The sequence below is a fragment of the Canis lupus genome, chromosome 14, assembly GCF_011100685.1.
Source record: "Canis lupus familiaris isolate Mischka breed German Shepherd chromosome 14, alternate assembly UU_Cfam_GSD_1.0, whole genome shotgun sequence".
Lineage (NCBI taxonomy): Eukaryota > Metazoa > Chordata > Mammalia > Carnivora > Canidae > Canis > Canis lupus.
In genome coordinates, this window is record NC_049235.1 from 13192100 (window position 1) to 13212177 (window position 20078).

General features: G+C 37.4%; 1 protein-coding gene and 1 pseudogene across 1 annotated transcript in view; one reads left to right on the forward strand and one right to left on the reverse strand.

The window, feature by feature from the left end:
- Positions 1–20078, reverse strand: part of ELAPOR2 (endosome-lysosome associated apoptosis and autophagy regulator family member 2) — a 170852-nt gene that overhangs the window by 141163 nt on the left and 9611 nt on the right. The gene's annotated exons all lie outside the window — the stretch shown is intronic.
- On the forward strand, positions 2847–4051 carry LOC102152177 (annotated as a pseudogene).

Here is a 20078-nt window from a genome sequence, read left to right on the forward strand (position 1 = left end):
AGCAACTGCACAAGGTGGGTCCTTGATGTCCATGGAAAAGGAGAAGGCAGAGGTTGAAAACAAGGTGAATAATCATCAGCAAATAGTAATGCCAACTCTAAGAACTTTTCCAAATGTCAAAATAGATAGAACAGGCATGGTCACAAGAATAGATACCTCCATTCCAAAAACCTGCCTTCAAAAAAGCAACCGCCCAACCTCCCCCACACAATAGTTCCAAAAAGAATAAAAATAGGAAGCAAATCTTCTAGAATTCCCATCACAATGATCCATTCACATTTATTTTCTATAATCAGGAAAATAAATTAGAGTGGAAGATGAATTGCCAGAGAGAAACAGAAAGATAAACAATGCTTTACACTTAGAGGAATTTTTATTTGATTTCATGTCATAAATTTGAAAAGGTACCCAAGCTATATTTTTCACATTCCTGACAATTACAATTCTAAAAAAAAAAAGGAAAGGAAAGGAAAGGAAAGGAAAGGAAAGGAAAGGAAAGGAAAGGAAAGGAAAGGAAAGGAAAGGAAAGGAAAGGAAAGGAAAGGAAAGGAAAGGAAAGGAAAGGAAAGGAAAGGAAAGGAAAGGAAGCGAAACAAGATTAGGAAACTGGAAACATTCCATTTTGGAGAATCCATCCTCAAGAAATATATAAAGGCAAATATCTAGATATTGCAAAGATATAACTACAATAATGTTTATTACACACTTGTAATATCAAGAAGTAGAAAACATTCTAAATGATAGACAATGGGGAACCACAGCATTATATTTTGATATACCCACACGGTAGCATTCAGTACATTTATTTCAAGTTGTATACATCTACCCATGACATGGCAATATGTTCATGATCTGATGAGTATAACACAACTGCATTTTTATAAAATGCATGAATGATTATATATGTCATGAAAAGGATCTGAATGGATCTGTACAAAGGCCAACAATGATCATCCTGGCATGTTTGGCTTACTTCTATCTCCCGATTTCCTTCATAATAAACATGTTTCTTTTTGTACAAAGAAAAAAACTCAGACCATTTAGAAATAAAATACAAAAACAAGTAAAGACTAAATGACTTGTCATTAACATCCTCAGCCTAAAGTAAACAGTGTTCCATTTTATACCACTGGAAAAGTCACTTTCAATTTTTAATGCAAGAAAAAATGCTAGATGCTTACCTAGGTTAGCATTGATTCATGTAATGTTTCCCTAAGATGTAAACAGACAAATGAATTGGAATGCCTAAGAAATTCAGTATTCCAGTTAAATTATTTTCAAAGGGTAAACACAATTTCCACCAAAAAGAACTAGTCCAATTTCCTGTACATGTAAATTGGGCATGATGAACAAAATTCAATCTTTCTTTGATGAATGAGGATCTCACTGTCTCAGGAGTCAATGCAAGTTATTAGACTCTGGACACAGAGAAAATATAGAAAAAAAATAAATTGAATGTGTTTTTGACTCAAGCATATACCATGGAAATGGGTTCCCTGAATAAACCCCCATTATGACCTTGTTTTCTATGATCTATGTCTATCTCTAGAGTTTAACACAGAAGATTCTAGGCTGATGGTTCAAGTTCTTAGTTAACTGCAATTTTGTCTGTCACTGGAGAAAATTCTTGTATAGCAAATAAATACTGAAAGACAAGCAGCATTTGTGAACAACATGTAAGTTTTAAACCACAGTTACACAAGACAATATAAGATTTTGGTCATTATCAAGCACCAATACCAACTACAAAAGGAAAACTTAGAAAAACATATATCCAAAAGCAGAAACCAAAAGAAGCAAAGAATGATAGATTTCACTACATAAAAACTTCGAAGTCCCCTGTGACTAAATACCATAGACAAAATGAGAACACAAATAACTAGGAAACAGATTGTCAAGATTTACATTTTCATTATACATTTTTAAATTCTAGTTATTAAGAAAAAAACAAAATTCACTAAGATCATGAAGCAGGCATTCACAAAACAACCAACATATGGTGAAATATTTTATATGAATAGAAATAAAAAATACAACTGGGTGACGGGCACTGAAGGGGGCACTTAATGAGATGAGCACTCAGTGTTATACTATATGTTGGCAAATCGAATTCCAATAAAAAATATACAAAAAATACAATATAAATCGATATGTTCTTTGTTAAAAGGACAATGATTGTGAATAAAAGAATATGAGCAAATCAAAGAGGAAACACTCAAATATTGCTGGGAGGAATGTAAATCAGCACATTTCTGGAGGGAAATTTGGCAGTGTGTCAAAAGCCTTAAAAGCATATACTCTTTGACAAAACACTTCTATTCCTAGAATTTTATCCTAGACAATAATTAAGCAATATTTTATCTTAAAAGTTATTCATTGTAGCTTTAAATAGAAGCCCAAAGCTAAATTTTTATCAAGAGATTGGTAGAACAAATACTGTTTATTGAAAATCATGATGTGCCAGCACACTTACAGACATCAGAAAATATTTTAAAATGTTAGATGGTGGGGATACATATTGGCTCAGTCAGTTTAGTGTCTGCCTTCAGCTCAGGTCATGATCCCAGGGTCCTGGAAGCCCTAGTTGGGCTCCCTGGTCAGTGGAGGGTCTGCTTTTCTCTCTCTCTCTCCCTCTCTCTCTCTCCTTCTGCCCCTCCTCCTTGCTCATTCTCTCTCTCAAATAAATAAAATATTTTTTAAAAAGTTAGATGGTAAGTACTGACATAAAACAGAATGTAGCTTGTTCACAACAGGTTTGCCCCTCAAACACAGGTGTCATGAAAACCATCACTGAATCCAAGCCAGAATGGGAAAAAAGACTCATATCAATATTGTCATCAGTGGTCATGCAGATTCAAGAAGTATGCCTCTACTTGCTGTCTGATATACAAATGTGGTGGGAAGAAAAGAATGATGGAAAATTTGAAGAGGTAGCTGTTGAGGTGGGAAAACACTCCCTGAAGTCTGCCTGGGTCTCAGATCAGCTCAGAACTGAATGTGAGCAGATTACCATGACTGATACCACGTTGTGGAAAATCAAAACCAGAAAGTACGATGTGACCATCACTGATACCAGAGGACACAGAGACCTTATCAAAAACATGATTATGGGCACATCTCAGGCTGACTACGCCATCCTGATTGTTGCTGCTGGTGTTAATGAATTTGAAGCACGTGGCTCCAAGAATATACAGACTCATAAGCATGTCTTTCTGGCTTACACTCTGGGTGTGGAATAACTAACTGTTGGTATTAACAAAATGGATTCCACTGAGCCACCCTAGAGCCTGAAGAGACACAAAAAAAATCATTAAGGAAGTCTGCACCTACAAAAGAAAACTGGCCACAACCACGATACATAGCATTTGCACCAATTTCTAGTTGGAACAGTGACAGTATGCTGGAGCCAACTGCTAACATGCCTTGCTTCAAGGAAGCATTTCTTGTAAAGATGGCAATGCCAGTGGAACCATGCTGTTGGAGGCTGTGGATTGCATCCAGCCACCAATTCTTTCAACTGACAAGCTCTTAGGTCTGTCTCACCAAGACATTTACAAAATTGGTGGTACTAACACAAAGGCCACGGGGAGAGTGGTGTTTCCAAACCCAGCATGGTGGACACCTTTTCTCCAATCAATGTTTCAAATGAAGTAAACTCTGATGAAATGCACCATGAAGCCTTGAATGAGGCTCCTCCTGGGGACAATGTGGACCTCAATGTCAAGAATGTATCTGTCAAAGATGTTCATCGTGGTGATGTGGCTGGTGACAGCAAAAATGACCCACCAATGGAGACAGGGGGCTTCATGGCTCACGTAATCATTTCAAAGGATCCAGACCAAACAATGCTGGATATGCACCTGTGCTGAATTGTCACACAGATCATACTGCAAGTTTGCTGAAGATTGATCATCGCTCTGGGGAGAAGCTGGAAAATGGCCCCAAATCCTTCAAATCCTGTGATGCTGCCATTGTTGATATGGTTCCTGACAACTCATATGTTTTGAGAGTTTCCCTGACTCTGGTTCATCCTGCTGTTTATGCCATGTGACAGGGAGTTGTTATGGGTGTCATCAAAGCAACAGACAATTAGGCAGCTGAAGCTGCAAGGTCACCAAGTCTGCCCAGAAGCTAAGAAAACTAAATGCATATTATGCCTAATAGCTGCCACCCCAGCCTTAAACAGTGGTGGAAGAATGGTCTCAGAACTCTTTATCTCAATTGGCCATATAAGTTTAATAGTAAAAAGACTAGTTAATTTTAACAATGCATCGTAAAACCTTCAGAAGAAAAGGAGAATGTTTTGTGGACCATTTGTTTTGTGTGTGGATGACAGTTTCAAGTTACTAGTTTTTAAAAAGAGTACTTTCTAATGGAAACAACTTGACCAAAAATCTCACAGAATTTAAGACCCATTAAAACAAAGTTTAATGAGGAAAAAACCCAGAATGTATAATATGATCTTTAATTTTCTTTAAAAAAGGTTTATTTTTGTACACAGGTGTGTTTTCATACATGTAGAGGTACATAAAAATACTGAAAGGACCTATACCAAAATGTAAATTGGGATTATATTGCATTTCTGAAGTCCTTAATTTTTTTTTCCATCATGTTAGGTGTACTCTTTAATCCCCATTCCCTATTTCCCCCATCTCCCTCCCCATCTCCCCTCTGGTTGGCAACCATTAATTTGTTCTCTATAGTTAAGAATCCATTTCTTGGTTTGGCTCTTTTTTCTCTTTTGCTCATTTGTTTTATTTCTTAAATTCCGCATATAAGTGAAATCATATAGTGTTTGTCTTTCTATGATTGACTTGTTTGGTTTAACATTAAGTTGCTAGCTCCATCACGTTGCTGTAAATGGCAAGATTTTATTCTTATTTGTGGCTGAGTAATACTCCAGTATATATATATTTTATACATATACACACATGCACATTTATAAATTATTACTAAGATTGAGTCCTATTTATTCTAGATCATCCCATAACCCAAAGCAGAATTATAAAAGGCTAATACCTTCTAACTCCCCAAAATCTTGTCTCAAAGAATATTAAGTATCTCAAGCTAAATGTCTAAACTCAATTGACTTGGAGGACTAGATGAAATTATAGAACTAGTCATCGGCTGGTAAAAAATGCAAATATGCATCCATACGATACAAAAGTAGCATGGGCCAGACTCACCAAACTTTCTTATTGACTATTTGTAGACAATGCTTAGTTTCTAGAAATTATAAAGCTACATCACTCTGCCAAGTATGGCCATACTGGACACAGAATAATTCCATATTCAGTCAAAAGTATCCAATAAGAAGAAAGACAATACCTGGGTCACCTGACTCCCTGGTCAATGCCCATGCCACCCTAGTCTGGTACATACACAACCAGTTGAACATTAGCTCTGTAGCAATTCATTTCCCCTCAAAAAATGCAATAAAAGTAAAACTTTTCTTCTGAATAATTAAAGTAGACTGTATGTTTTATTAAGCTGATGCAAATTAGGGCCAATTCTGTAAATAATATTTAAAAACGTTAAACCTCTACCATTAAATAATTTTAATAAATTTAAAACATTCCATTTCAAGCAAAATGAAATTTGAGCACAATTCTTCAAAAACCCTCACCATCCCTAAATATACATGCTAAACATATATTGCATGTCTCAAATGGATTTTAATCCATTGAAAAAAATGTCAATTGGAAACTTTTGTCAAATAGTGTAGGAGTAAAGGTGTGCATTTCTGGCAGGCCAGCCTAGGAAAGAGGAAAAAGCAGCAGCTGGTACAAAGGAAAACCTTCAACAAACATATTCGGCTGTTGTATCCGCTTAAGTAAACCAGTCTACCAAAACATAAAATCAAGACCTACGCATATATCTGCTTCCATATGCTCTTTGTATTCCATCAGTACAGTCACTGAGAAAATCCTAAGAAAAAGATCCTTTTCTGGAGTCACTGCACACGATAAAGAGACGAAGCTGGAAGGGCTGTGATTTCATGAATGCAGGAAAATATTGAATCAGATTTCATTGAGCCATGGTCATCAATTAGGTGGACTGTGGGCCCAGAACAAGAATCCATCATAACAAATTGTCTGTTTTAATATCGTTAGTATTTGAACTACTGCCAGGCTTAATCTGTGGAAAACCCACTGAGGATATGTTTGCTGCTTTTTACACTAGAGAAGAACTTACTTTCTTTATTCAGAGGGGTTTTTTTCATGTTTAAACAATATGAAAAAATAATTTCATTATTTAAACCAAGAATACAAAGTCGAAAAACATCAAGGCTCTCTCCAAGAGATTCATTCAGGGATTATTTTGGGGCATTACCAAAGGTTAGTTTTCTAAATCAAAAAGTGATTCAAAAAAATTCCAAAACAGTATTGTATTTAACACTAATTTTTGCCACAGATGTTTTCTTTATTTTAAAGCACTATATTGGGATCCCTGGGTGGCGCAGCAGTTTAGCGCCTGCCTTTGGCCCAGGGCGCAATCCTGCAGACCCGGAATCGAATCCCACGTCAGGCTCCCGGTGCATGGAGCCTGCTTCTCCCTCTGCCTGTGTCTCTGCCTCTCTCTCTCTCTCTCTCTCTCTCTGTGTGACTATCATAAATAAATAAAAAAATTTAAAAAAAATAAAAAATTAAAGCACTATATTTTGCCTTATACTGTAAGAGAGTAAAAAGCGCATGAAAAATATTTCACAATTAAATTTACATTTCTTCCTTGTTGCACTAAGGAAGAAATGAGAGCTATCGGGTCCATGTGCTGACAACTACAATCATTAGTTACATTCTGTAGTTTAATGGTTTCCAAGTAAAATCCATCACAGTCACAAACTGCTTTATGAGGATACATCTTAATGGCCTATATTCCAAGTAAAACCTGATGCTAGAGAAGTAACTCTTTAGAAAGAACAGGACAGGCAAAAATTTGCTGGAAACATTTCCTAGAATCATGCACCTACATATGCAAATATGAGCCAATTTCTATAATGCAACAACAATAAAACTTCTTATAATAAATAACAATTTCTGTCCATAACAATGGTGACATATTATAGGATCACATGTTGGCCTTTATATAGAACTAGGCTGTACTTTCATCTTTATAATGCCAAGGAGGTGATACTTATATTTAATGTAAATGTTTTCCTAGAGAAAGCACTCTTACTTTACTTACCTCTTCTTCCTCCCAAGTAGAGAGAGTCTGTATCTACTACCTCACTTATTCTATTTTAAACATGAAAGTAAGTAAGAGATCTAAGAAAAGTCTAACCTTGTGCTCATATAAAGTGTTAAGAAATCACCTCATTTTATATTTCTTTTCAAAAAGGTAGTTCACTGAAGTTCTAATTCAGCAAGTGCTCATTTTACATCAGGAAATCCATTTCCTGGCCAAAATTCTCTAAACCTGATGTTACCAAAATGACTCGATTAACTGTGCCTAAATACCATCCAGTAGAAAAATTGTAAATGTTATTAGAATAAAACTTCTGAGATGTGCCTAAGAGAATCCATACAATCAAGTCCTAACCCACAGCACCTCAGTGACCTGATTTAGGGACATAAGCTCTGCAGAAGTAATCAAGTTAAAATGAGGTCATTTTATTCCAATTCCAATATGACTGGTGTCCTAAAAAAAGAAGCAAATCTGTACACAAAAACAGGCCTAGAGGGAAGACGAACATGACAAGACAGAGGGAGAGGATGGCCATCTATAAGCCAAGGAGAAAGGCCTAGAATAGAAGGAACCAATCATGCTGACACCTTGATTTGGGACTTCCAGCCTCCCAAACTGTGAAACAATAAATATCTGTTCTTTAAGCCACCCAGTATGTCGTACATTGTGATGGGAACCCTAGAAAACTAACGTCAAAAGACATCCCCAAACCAGAAAGGAGGAGGAACAGTCATGTGACATAAATAAAATGGCTGAGCTTGATTTTTTTTAAAGTCTCAAATTAAACTAAAAAGAAAACTACTGGTGCACCCCATCTCAAGAAACTCCTAAACAAGGTATTTACAAAAACAAAAACCAATAAAACCAGAGCCATAATTATAGGACAAAATCTTCGTTTGGAAGGAGCCTTGAATTCAGTAATATTTGGCATTACTCTCCCAAGTAACTATCTGCAGTCCCCCTTGAGCTACTGACATTTTTCTCTTTCCCCCCTACTGGCAATATTCCTCCTAAGAACCGCCTGTTTTCATGCTATCTGCCTCCTTTATTCTCATTCTTTCCTAAACTCACTCCCATCATGTTTTTGCTTCCACCACTCAATCAAAATTGCTCTTGTCAAAATCTCTGAGGACCTCCACCTCCCAAAATCCAAACATCAATTCTCAGCATTCCTCTCACTCCATCTAACAGCAGCCTCGCTGTCTTCTCCTTCAACATTTGATTCATCTAGCCTCGGGGCCCTCATTCTCTGCCACTGGCTCTCCTACCTCTCCTGACATGCCCCAGCATTTGGTCCTCTTTTTTCTCTGGCTAAAGTCCCTCTCCAGAGTGCCTGAGTGGCTCAGTTGGTTGAACATCTGACTCCTGATTTTGTTTCAGGTCATGATCCCAGGGTCATGAGATCAAGCCCCCCAGTCGGCCCTCTGCCCCTCACCCCTACCTCACTCTCTACCCCCAAAAATATTTTTAATGAATAAATAATAGAAAATAAAGTCACTCTCTGGGAGATCTTAATAAAGCCTATTTTCCCTTTAAAAATATATAAAATATGTTTTAATTCAAAATATACACAGAATTCAATTGTTTCTTACCATTCCACTCCTAAATGCCTCTAAGCCACCTTAATGCCTCATCTAGATTGCTGTCATAACCCAAGTCATCGTTTTCACCTATGTCCCAGCATCTATTTCCCCACAGCAGCTAGATTAAACTTTTTACATATAAATCATGTTATGCCTCTATTCAAAACCCTCCAGGGCTCTCATCTTGTTCAAAATAAAAGTTAAAGTCCTTAACATTCCCTAAAAGGCATCATGTGATCTGCCACTCTCCATCTACCTGTGATCCCTGTGCTAACATCTCCTGTCATATCCCTTCACTCATTCCACCCCAGCCGCAGGGAGTCACTCTTCTTTGAACATGTCAAGTGTATGCTCATATCAAGGCCTTTGCACTTGCTATTCCCTGAGCCTGGAAGCCCCTGCCCCAGATGTCTGCATAGCCTGATCCCCCTCTTTATTCAGGTGCTGCGCAAAGGCCTTTCCTTATACCAAATGTCATGCGTTTCTATGGTATCTATATTCTACCATTCTATAAACTCTGTAAGAGCAGGAACTCTATTTTTGTCCACTGATGTGTTCCTGGGACCTAGACAAGGGACACACATAAAAAGGGGGCTGAAGAAATATTTGTTGAAGGAATAAATGGCACTCAAGCCTGCCCTCGAGTAAGTGATAAATAAATGGCACTTTGAAAAGTAACCATAAGTGATTATAACCATCCATGGCTGTACATTGGAATATGTTTCCCAGACCCTGTCCTCTAAGATCTCTAAAATGGGAATAAATCACTGGTTTGTGATTCTAATCTGCAGCCAGATTGAGAACCACTACATTAGACTATAAGCTCCTTAAAGAAAGAACCTTATTTTTTTCATCTTTGAACCTCTAGCACAGCATCTGGCAAAATGATTAATGTTGATTAAATGGATAAATCCAGGAGAAATGGTCATTTAGTCTTTGCTTGTATACTTCTACTAATGAAGAACTAACTAGTTTATGAAGTCTTTTTCATTGCTATAGATCATTAAAGGTTACAATTCTTCCATAATCTGAAGAACAGTCTTCCCCAACATAACATCCACTCATTGATACCAGGTCAGTTGTCTGAAATATACCTTAAGTCCATTCTTTAAAGGTAGCTCTTCACACATCTAAAAGCAATTAGAAGGAACCCTTTCAATGGATTTCTTCTCCAGGCAGAACAAATCAAAGCATGTGTAGGAAGTGTGAGGCCCCAGATTCATTCCACCTGAGCAGGAATATCTCAGCCACAAATAAGGGTATTTATTCCAGGTCTTGAACAAAAATTACAGATTTGCTACACCAGAGAGAGAAGAAATACCTTTTGAGATGTGGCCACGAACTCAGCACAGTAGGATAGAAGTGCATAAGAATCTCTGAAAATGGGGAATTACGGTTAGATTGCAGAATAATACAGAAGGTTGAAATGGAAGGGAATGAAAACACAAAGAGAGAGCTTAAACAGTCTCCTGAGACCACCTGATAAAGGACTTTGGAGATCAAATTAAAATGACCTGTTTTTATGACTGAGTGATGTGGAGTTTAGAGACAAGAAGGAAAAAGACTAATGACATCAAGTCTCTATTAACCAATCAGAAATAGAAGCAAGAAGAAAAACTAGTTTCAGGTATAAGGAAAGATACTAAATTTGATTTGGGATGTATTTAATTTGAAAGCATCTAGGATATGCTATTAGATGTGTCTTTTAAGGAGTTGTAAATGTGCTTTTGGAACTTGATGTAGAATTAAGCATTGGAAGCTGGATTTAAGATTCATTTGAACAAGGCTTAGGTCAGACAAGCAATCAGATGAAAAATTTCAACAATGGTTCTCCACAGTGGGATTGCGGGTGATATTCATCTTTTTTGTTTGTTTAAAATATTGTTTATAATATACTCAAATCATGTACTCAAACGTATACTCAAATTATTTATGGTAAATTTATATTATTTCTAATTACACAAAATTAAGAATAAAGGAAAACATAGCTAAGATTTAGAGAGGATATATATGATGCAAAGAGAAGGCAACCAAAAGCAAAAGCCTGAGGGGAAACCAGCATGTACCAAGGAGAAAAAAGGAGCTAGCTAAAGAAATAAGGATATTAAGACTGATACAAAATTTCAGTGTCTTAGAAAACAACGTGAGCAGCCTGGAAATAGGATTAAATGTTGCAGAGAAATGGAGTAAAAGATGAGGAATAAAGAAACCACTAAAAACTAGGAGATGATTACTGATCATAACAAGAGGTTTAGGGAAATAATTGGGATAAAAGCCAAAGTAATAGTGAGTTGAAAGAAGGGTAGAAAATAAAAGAAATAAAGGTGAAGCATCTGGTTTTGAAAGGAAGGTCAGAAAAAAAAGTCACAGCTGATAGAAGGTCAGGGCCAAGGACTGGTCTGTGTGTATGTGTCCAGCAGAGAAGGCAGACCTCGCTATTACCAAGTTGAACAAGTCACACATCAGTCTCCCTGTCCTGCCCGAGTTACCAGCTACTGCCACAGAACACATAAACCCCAATAGGACAGGTCAGCCAGCCTCGCAATCCTATCAGCACCTTTTGTTTTCTGGACAAAGGAGAGGAAAAAGGAAAGGAAAGGAAAGGAGAAAGGAAAAAGGAGAGGAAAGGAGGGGAAAGGAGAGGAAAGGAAAGGAAGGAGGAAGGAAGAAAGAGAGGGAAAGAAGAAAGAGAAAGAAGACAGAAAGAAAAAGAAGAAGAAAGAAAGAAAGAAAGAAAGAAAGAAAGAGAGAAAGAAAGAAAGAAAGAAAGAAAGAAAGAAAGAAAGAAAGAAAGAAAGAAATAGAATAGATAGATAGATAGATAGATAGATAGATAGATAGATAGATAGATAGATAGATGTAAGGGTCCCCAAAGTTTGCTAAAGCACTCCTAGTTTAAATGCATTCTTACTTTGTTATGATGGCAAATATGTTAGTCAAGCAAATTCCCATCACCTCTCACCCAAAAAAAAAAAAAAAAGAAAGAAAAGAAAAGAAAGAAAAATGCAATTAAACCTCGCTATTTTGCTGGATTTCTGTTTTTAGAAATATAATTTCAATTAATACGTGAAAATAATGAATATATTTAATTGTCCTTCCAAATGAATACAAATATTACTCTCATCTAGAGAGTACTCAAACATGAACTAAAAAAGTCCTCATTTTAGCCTCTGAATGTTTGGTGGGAGGTCCACCTTTGTCCCCCACGGTCTGCCAAATATTAATTGATAACAAAAGGACCTATAGGCAGACAGGCAGGCAAGTGGAAGTAATTCCAACAAGCCTATTTAACTGACTGAATGATTAGCTTTGCAAAAATCAAGATTTATCTGAAATAGCACTAAATACTGAGTAAAACAGCAAACCAAATTACCTCCCAGAATATCTCAGAATGCCAAGAGTCCTTTATTGCTTACATTTACATTTTAGGCTGCTGCGCTAAACGTTATAAACAACCTATTTGAAATGCTCACTAATGAGTTCTTGATATTCATAGATTACATTATCATACTGGAGCTTAAGAATATCAAGTACCATGATTAGAACTATAGTAGGCTAAAAATAGATAGGCATATGTGGTATAGCCAGCCATACAATGGAATGCTATTCAGCAATAAAAAGGAACAAACTATTGAATACACCACAACGTGAATCAATCTCATAATCATTATGCTAAGTGAAGAGAACCAGGCCAAAAGAGAGAAAGAGAGAGAATGCCATTGGATTCTATTTATATGAAATTCTAGAAAATTCAAGTGAATCCATAGCAAAAGAAAGCTGATCAGGGGCTGCCTAGTGCCAGGGTAGAGAAAGGGATGGATTACAAAGTAGAGGCAGGAAACCTCTGGAGGTAGTAGAAATGGCTATCTTGATTATGGTAATGGTTTCAAAAGTGTATGCATATATCAAAACCGCCCAATTATATACTCCATATTTATGCAGTCTAATGTACTTCAATTATCTTTAATAAAGTTTAAAAAAAGACTGAAACAGTTGTTTAGCCTTTCCATAAAATATCCAAATAACACCTTATAGCAGTATCATTTACATAAGAAGGAGTAGACTAAGAAAATGATGGCTTTTAAATGGGTTAAAAAGGTTATACGTTATAACCATATAACGTATATGGTTGTACGTTAAAAAGACTTAGTGTAATGCCTGGCCCATGTAAATGTGATACAAGTCTCTAAAGAAAGAGGAAATAGAAAACAAAAACATTAAAATAGTTGTGGTAAAATGACAGAACTATAGTCTATTGATTTTAATGCTAAAATGTCTTCGGTAGGGCAGCCCTGGTGGCTCAGTGGTTTGGCGCTGCCTTCGGCCTGGGGCGTGATCCTGGGGTCCTGGAATTGAGTCCTGTGTCAGGCTCCCTGCGTGGAGCCTGCTTCTCCCTCTGCCTGTGTCTCTGCCTCTCTCTCTTTGTGTCTCATGAATAAATAAATAAAATCTTTTAAAAAATAAATAATAAAATAAAATAAAATAAAATAAAATAAAATAAAATAAAATAAAATGTCTTCGGTAAATAGTGTTTTTTCCAACGACGGAAGTTGGGCCTTCTACGTTGGAAGTTGTATGGGCTTCTGCTTTAAGATGTCATCAGACCACGACTCCTCACTCCCACCTTAGCTCTGCTCTGTTCTCTGTTCCCAGAACTTCACAGGCAAAGAGAGACAGAACATAATCTACATTCAGAACCCTCATGGGTTCTTACTGGGGAAGTACCACAGTCATCTTTTTCCTTCAAAAAAAAAAAAAAAATTCAGGATCCCTGGGTGGCACAGCGGTTTGGCGCCTGCCTTTGGCCCAGGGCGCGATCCTGGAGCTCCGGGATCGAATCCCACGTCAGGCTCCAGGTGCATGGAGCCTGCTTCTCCCTCTGCCTATGTCTCTGCCTCTCTCTCTCCCTCTATGTGACTATCATAAATAAATTTTAAAAAAATATTAAAAAAAAAAATTCTTCTTCTAAGAAAATTTTCCCAAACAAGAATCTAGTAGAGACAGAATGAGCCTCCCACCCCACTCAACTGATCAGCATGTCTCTGCCAGACAAGAGAAACTGGACTAGGGACTCTGCACAGATACCTCATCCTCAAGAGAAGGGGACTGATGGCCATGGCCACTTACACACCTCTGTGAGTGAAACACAGCAGTACAAAGAGCTCTTTTTGTGAAAACATGTGCAACACTAACATCTACCTTGAAGCAGAGGATAGCCATCTAAAACACATGAGGAAAGGATCACTACCTTGAGATCTCAGTCGGTTCACCATCTGCCTTCAGCTCAGGTTGTGCTCTCGGGTCCTAAGATGGAGTTTCCCAGTGGACTCCTGGCTCAGTGGGGAGTCTGCTTCTACCTCTGCTCTTCTCCACTGCTTGTGAGTGCTCTCTCTCTCTCAATAATAAAATCTTTTTTAAAAAATGACTAAAGGAGAGGACGCCTGTGTGGCTCAGTGGTTGAGCGTCTGCCTTCGGCCCGGGGTATGATCCTGGAGCCGGGATCGAGTCCCACATCGGGCTCCCTGCATGGAGCCTGCTTCTCCCTCGGCCTGTGTCTCTGCCTCTCTCTCTCTGTGTGTGTCTCTCATGAATAAATAAAAATAAAAGCTTTAAAAAAATGACTAAAGGAGAAAAAGATCATAAATGGGTGCTTGGTGGGAGCACTTAGTAAGATTCAGTACGTGGCCTGAGAGAAGCAGTTGTGGAGAGCTGTAAGTGTAGACCAGTTCTGTGTAGCAGAGTGGGAGGCAGTGAAGTTCAGTGGAAAGCAAGGTCTCTGGGGACACAGGTACCCCAGCCTTATAGCTCACCATTTTTGACATCGTTCTCGTTATTAATTGCCTTTGAGCTTCAGTTTCCTGAAGTCTAAAAGCAGAAGGATGGATAGCTGTGAGGATTACTGTGAATAAAAGTAAAGTGCTTCACACATTTAACTACTCAATAAGTGGTACTTGTTATCAAGAAAATTGAAGATAATTAACAAAATATTAGAATTAAGACCACTGTGTAAGAGACTAGATATATGATTCATTTTAAAAAACCAATGGCTTTTCAACTGATCAGGAAAAATTCAATTAAAAGACATTAGGGGAAAGCTGCCAGAAAAAAAATAGTAAAAATACTTGGGAATATAAAGTTAGTGCTCATGAAAAGTACAGTATATTTCAGGCGCCAAAGCCAACTACATCTTCAAATGCAAATGTAAGCTTATAAAGATGACAATTTTTTCTAAATAACTTAAAACATTTAACAGAATCCAAGAGAAAATGCCAGTGAGGTTTCTTAATTTTTTAAAATTCTTCTGAAGTTGAACCCGAAGACTACATGAAGTGAGAACAGCTGAGAAATCTTTGAAAGAAAAGACACAAGTATCTTATAGAATCCTATGATAAAATTCTGTGTACAACCTTGGTTAAAAAAAAAAAAATCAACAGTACAGAAAGTAGTCCAAAAGAAAGCAATTATTTTTGAATATACATGTCATATATTACAAATACAATAATACATTAAGAAGCATACATATACCCACTAACACAATAGATGGTATAGAAAACAAACCAATGGAGAAAGGATGAATTATGAATTGTTCAAGATACTATTTGCAAAAACTGGTTATTTAGGAAATGAAGTCAGAGGTTTACCTTACATTAAGGATGGAATAAAATTCTAGAGGCATCAAACTCTAAGGAATAAGTACACAGCATATTGTTAAACGCCAAAAAAAAAATAAATAAAATAAAAAGGTAGATTACCAAACTACACAGAACATTCCCATTTTGTAAATATACATGTATATTCATAAAGAAATACATGCAAAGACACCTGATATATGTGATAAAAACAGGGTAGCCTGAAGGTTACAAGTGTGGGTACTGGGGTAACAGCTGGGCCTCACAAGTAGTAACTCAGCCATCCTGGTAGTATGAAGACCAATCTCAGAGTCTGGAGGATGAATTAATTAATTAATAAACAAAGTGTCCTAAAGTAGTACCTGGCTCTTGTTCTTATTTATTATTCCTCTTACAAATGCTAAGATGTTAGGAGTAGTGTGTTATTTGGTGGGATTCTGAGTATTTTTATTGCCTCATTTTTATAGATGCACACATACTGCATTTAATTTTCAAAAGATCAAATGTACAAAAAGGAATCATAAAAAAACCTGAGCAAATAGTGTTAATATTTATCTGCTCTTTAGATAGGGAAGCACTTCCCTGGCATAACAAACCCAGATATGTTTAGGCATCTACTGTTACTTTGGCTCAAGTTATTTCCTTGTATGCATTATTGATATGCCAAGGATATTACCAAATAGAAGTCAACATCAAACTTAAATTTCAAATGGCCAATTTTTCCCACTCTCAATTTTAGGATGTTAAACACCAAAGGCATTGTTTTATGTTTACACTGTTGCAATATTAGAAAAAGTTGCTAAATATGACAGATCAAGAATGAATGTATCCTAGAACTGAAACACCAAGGATTAAAGATTTATCTTCTTGCTGTTACATTAGGAATGTATATAACCTTGAGCAGTCATCCAACTACCCCTTAAATCCACCACAAGATATAGGCACAGTGTAGCAAACCAGAACTCATAGATGTGACCTAGACCATCAGTCTGTCCAAAACAGGAACCCTGCAACTTTCAAAGTACAAAGAAACAGTTCATGGCTCTAGAGATATAAAACACCTTCTTGGATGAACTCAATTCTGCATTCTTCTGCCTATTACCCACCAATCTTCATTTCATCCTCTAACATTATACCAATGCCTCTCATACATGACTGCACATAATGCATTTGAAGCTCACTATCATGATTCCTTTGTCTCCTCAGGGCCAACCATCCTTAATTCCTTAAGTCAGTCCTCAAGTATTTGGACATACTTTCCAAATAGTTCATTTCCTAATTGGCACATCAAGTCAACATCTCCATATGTCAATCAATATCCCTCTTCAAATATTACACTTAGGTTGAATCACTAACCTAAGTTAAATGTCTACCTTCTATGAGCCAAGCACTCTACTCCTATTAATAGAACCTAAGACACATACCCCATCATTGCTTTTAGCAGCCACGTGACATCTGTGGCTTCAAAAGTACTTTTAAAGCAAGACTTCCTCATCCTGTGCTTGAACATCTAAATTGTTCAAACATCTAGTATCAAAAAGGAACAGTCCAGATTTAACAATTATGTTTGCCCATCATTCTAGCCTTACAAATCATCTTAAATCCCAATTTTGCTTTCCAACTCATTAGGCATCTTTCCCAGCTTTCTGACTTTACAAAATTTGGTTAAGCCTTCCCAAATCCAAACATCGATTAAATAGTAAAACAACAACAGCTCAGAGATTAGATACTAACACCAAAGGTAGAGTAGGCCCCCCTATTCGTGGTTCTGTTACATCCAAAAGCAGACAATTCCCCTCCTGATGTATAGTCAGAAGGTCAATAGTAGCCTAATGCTACATCATTCACTTCACTTCACCTGATCACATAGGCATTTTATCAACTTACATTATCACAAGAAGAAGAGTACAGTACAGTAAGATAGTCTGAGAGACCACTTTCACAAAACTTTCACTATAGTATATTGTTATAATTGTTATATTTTATTATTGTTGCTAATCTTACTAATTTTTTTTTCAGATTTTACTTGAGAGAGAGAGGCTATGAAAGAGACTCCAAAAGGGGAGGAGGGGTGAGGGGGGAAGGTAGAAACAGACTCCCTGATGAGTAGGGAGCCCAACACAAAGCTCAAATCCAGGACCCCAGAATCAGGACCTGAGCAGCAGCAGACACTTAACTGACTGAGTGACCCAGGTGCCCTGAGCCTAATTTTTGACTTTAACTTTGTCACAGGAAGGTTTGTATAAGAAAAAACATAGTATATATAGGGTTCAGTACTGTCTAGGGTTTCAAGCATCTACTGGGTATCTTGAGATGTATCCTTTGTGGATGAGGAGGATTAGCATTACACAAAAGACCTTCCTTCAGATTAGCATTCATTCCTTAAATTAATAACCGTAGGGTACATTTGTTCAAACAGCCAACAATCTGCCTAATTATACCATCATTCAGCATATACTGCTGCTTCTTGGCCCAAGGATACATTTCAAATGCCTTACTGAACATCAAGAACCACCACATCTCAGGCAGCCCCAGTGGTCCATGGTTTAGTGCCGCCTTCAGCCTGGGGTGTGATCCTGGAGACCCAGGATCAAGTCCCACATCAGGCTCCCTGCATGGAGTCTGCTTCTCCCACTGCCTGTGTTCTGCCTCTCTCTCTCTCTGTGTCTGTCATGAATAAGTAAAATCTTAAAAAAAAAAAAAAAAAAAAACTCTTTCATTCTCCAGATTTATTGGTCAGCTACCCTGAGCCAGTTTCTGTGCCTTCACTCTACCTGCTGCACCTTCTCAGGTTCATTCTCAATTGCTTCTCATTCTCCTGGCTCTTTTTTTTTTTTTATAAGATTTATTTATTTGAGAGAGAGAGAGATCAAGGAGAAGGGGCAGAGGGAGAGGAAGAGAGGGAGAGAATCTAAAATAGATCCCCTGAGTGCAGAGCCCAACAAGGAGCTTGATCCCTCAACCATGAGATCATAAACCAAGCTGAAATTAAGAGTTGGACACTTAACCCACAGAGTTACCCAGGTGCCCCACTCTGCTTTTTAAATGCTGGTGTTTCCCTGAGCCGTCTCCTCAGCACACTGCTGTTGCTGCATGCTCAGAATCCAGATGACCTCATCAACACCAAAGGTCTCAAGTACCTCTCCTGGGCTCCTGGCTCACAAGTTGTCTCTCTGTTGCACTCGCAGACATCCAGCTGTCTCTGGGAGAGCACTATTTGGATGTACCTGGGGCACTTTAAACTCAGGATGTCTATAATGAACTCATCCTCTTTCTTCCAGACACCCAGCCTCCTCCTCCTCCTCCTCCTAAATGTTCAATCTCAATGAAAGGCTGAGCATCTACCCAGTAGCCCAAGAGGAAAAACCCAGCAGTCACGGGAGATTGCAATGTATCATCATCCAGTGCCACCCTCCTCCCCCCCTTCCATCAGTTGCTTAGCTCTTCCTTTTCTCCCCATGGAGTCCCCTAACTGATCTTCTTGTCTCCGTTAAGATCCCTCTTTTATAGTCCTCCATTCACCAGCAGAATAATCCTTCCAATTTGCTGTCAGTGGCTCCCCATAGGTTTCCTGCCTTCCTCACAGCCTACTCATCTTGTGCCACTCCTACCTATGTGTCTTCACTCTAGCCCTTGATGTGGTCATAGGCGTTCACTCCTCTGGGCTGTTACTCAGCCTATTGCTTTGACTGAGATACACTGTCCTCTGTGCATCCCAGAATACACTTCTGGAAATCTTTCAAAACTCAGCTCAAACAGAACTTTTTGTGAGGCCAGGGCTCTTTAATCTGATTTAGTTGCCCTTTCTCTGTGCTTCTGTTTAACCCTGTGCATGACCCCTACAAAGCACTTAACCCATCTATACTATAATCATAGACTTATGTATTACTAGTTTTCCAGTGAGAGAAACTCATAATATGAATGCATAAAATGCTAAATGAACAAGCATGTCAATGGCCATTGCAAATGAGTAACAGATAATGAATTAGGGCAATCTTGAAATTTCAAACACAGAATCTTAGAACAAAAGACTGTCAATCCAAGCCCAAGAACTCTTAGTCACTTTGCAGTTGCTTCATTATTTTTGTCAGCCAAACAGATGATAGATTTCATTTACTGTAGGAATTTAATGAGGTACTATGTACCAAACGCCACTTTTAAAAATTAAGTTTATTCCTATTTGATACATTAAGTATTTTCATATACACTTTTAAGGTCTAAATAATTATTTGAAAAATAATAATAATAATTATTATTTGCTTTCTCTGGGTATTATCTCAAAACATGTAGACAGGCGGAAAAATATTTTCAATGTATATTGAATGTTATCCTTACTAAATGAAGAGCTCATATATGTAAGAAAGACATTAAGTGAAAACAGAAACTCCCCAAAAAGTGAAATATAAAAAGCTAAGTGATATGAAAAATATTGACCCTCAGTAGCAATTAAAGAAATATAAACTACATCAGTGAGATGCATTTTCCACCATTAAATTAGTAACAAATAACAATTTTCAATGTTGGCCAGGATATAGTTCATAACCTTCAACCTAAGATTTCTACTACAAATAATCTAGCTTCCGTAATAAGAAATTCAGACAAATGTTTTGTGTAATTATAACATTTTAAAATTACAATTAAAAACCTTAGTTTCGCAAAATTAAGTTTATTCATTCAGCAA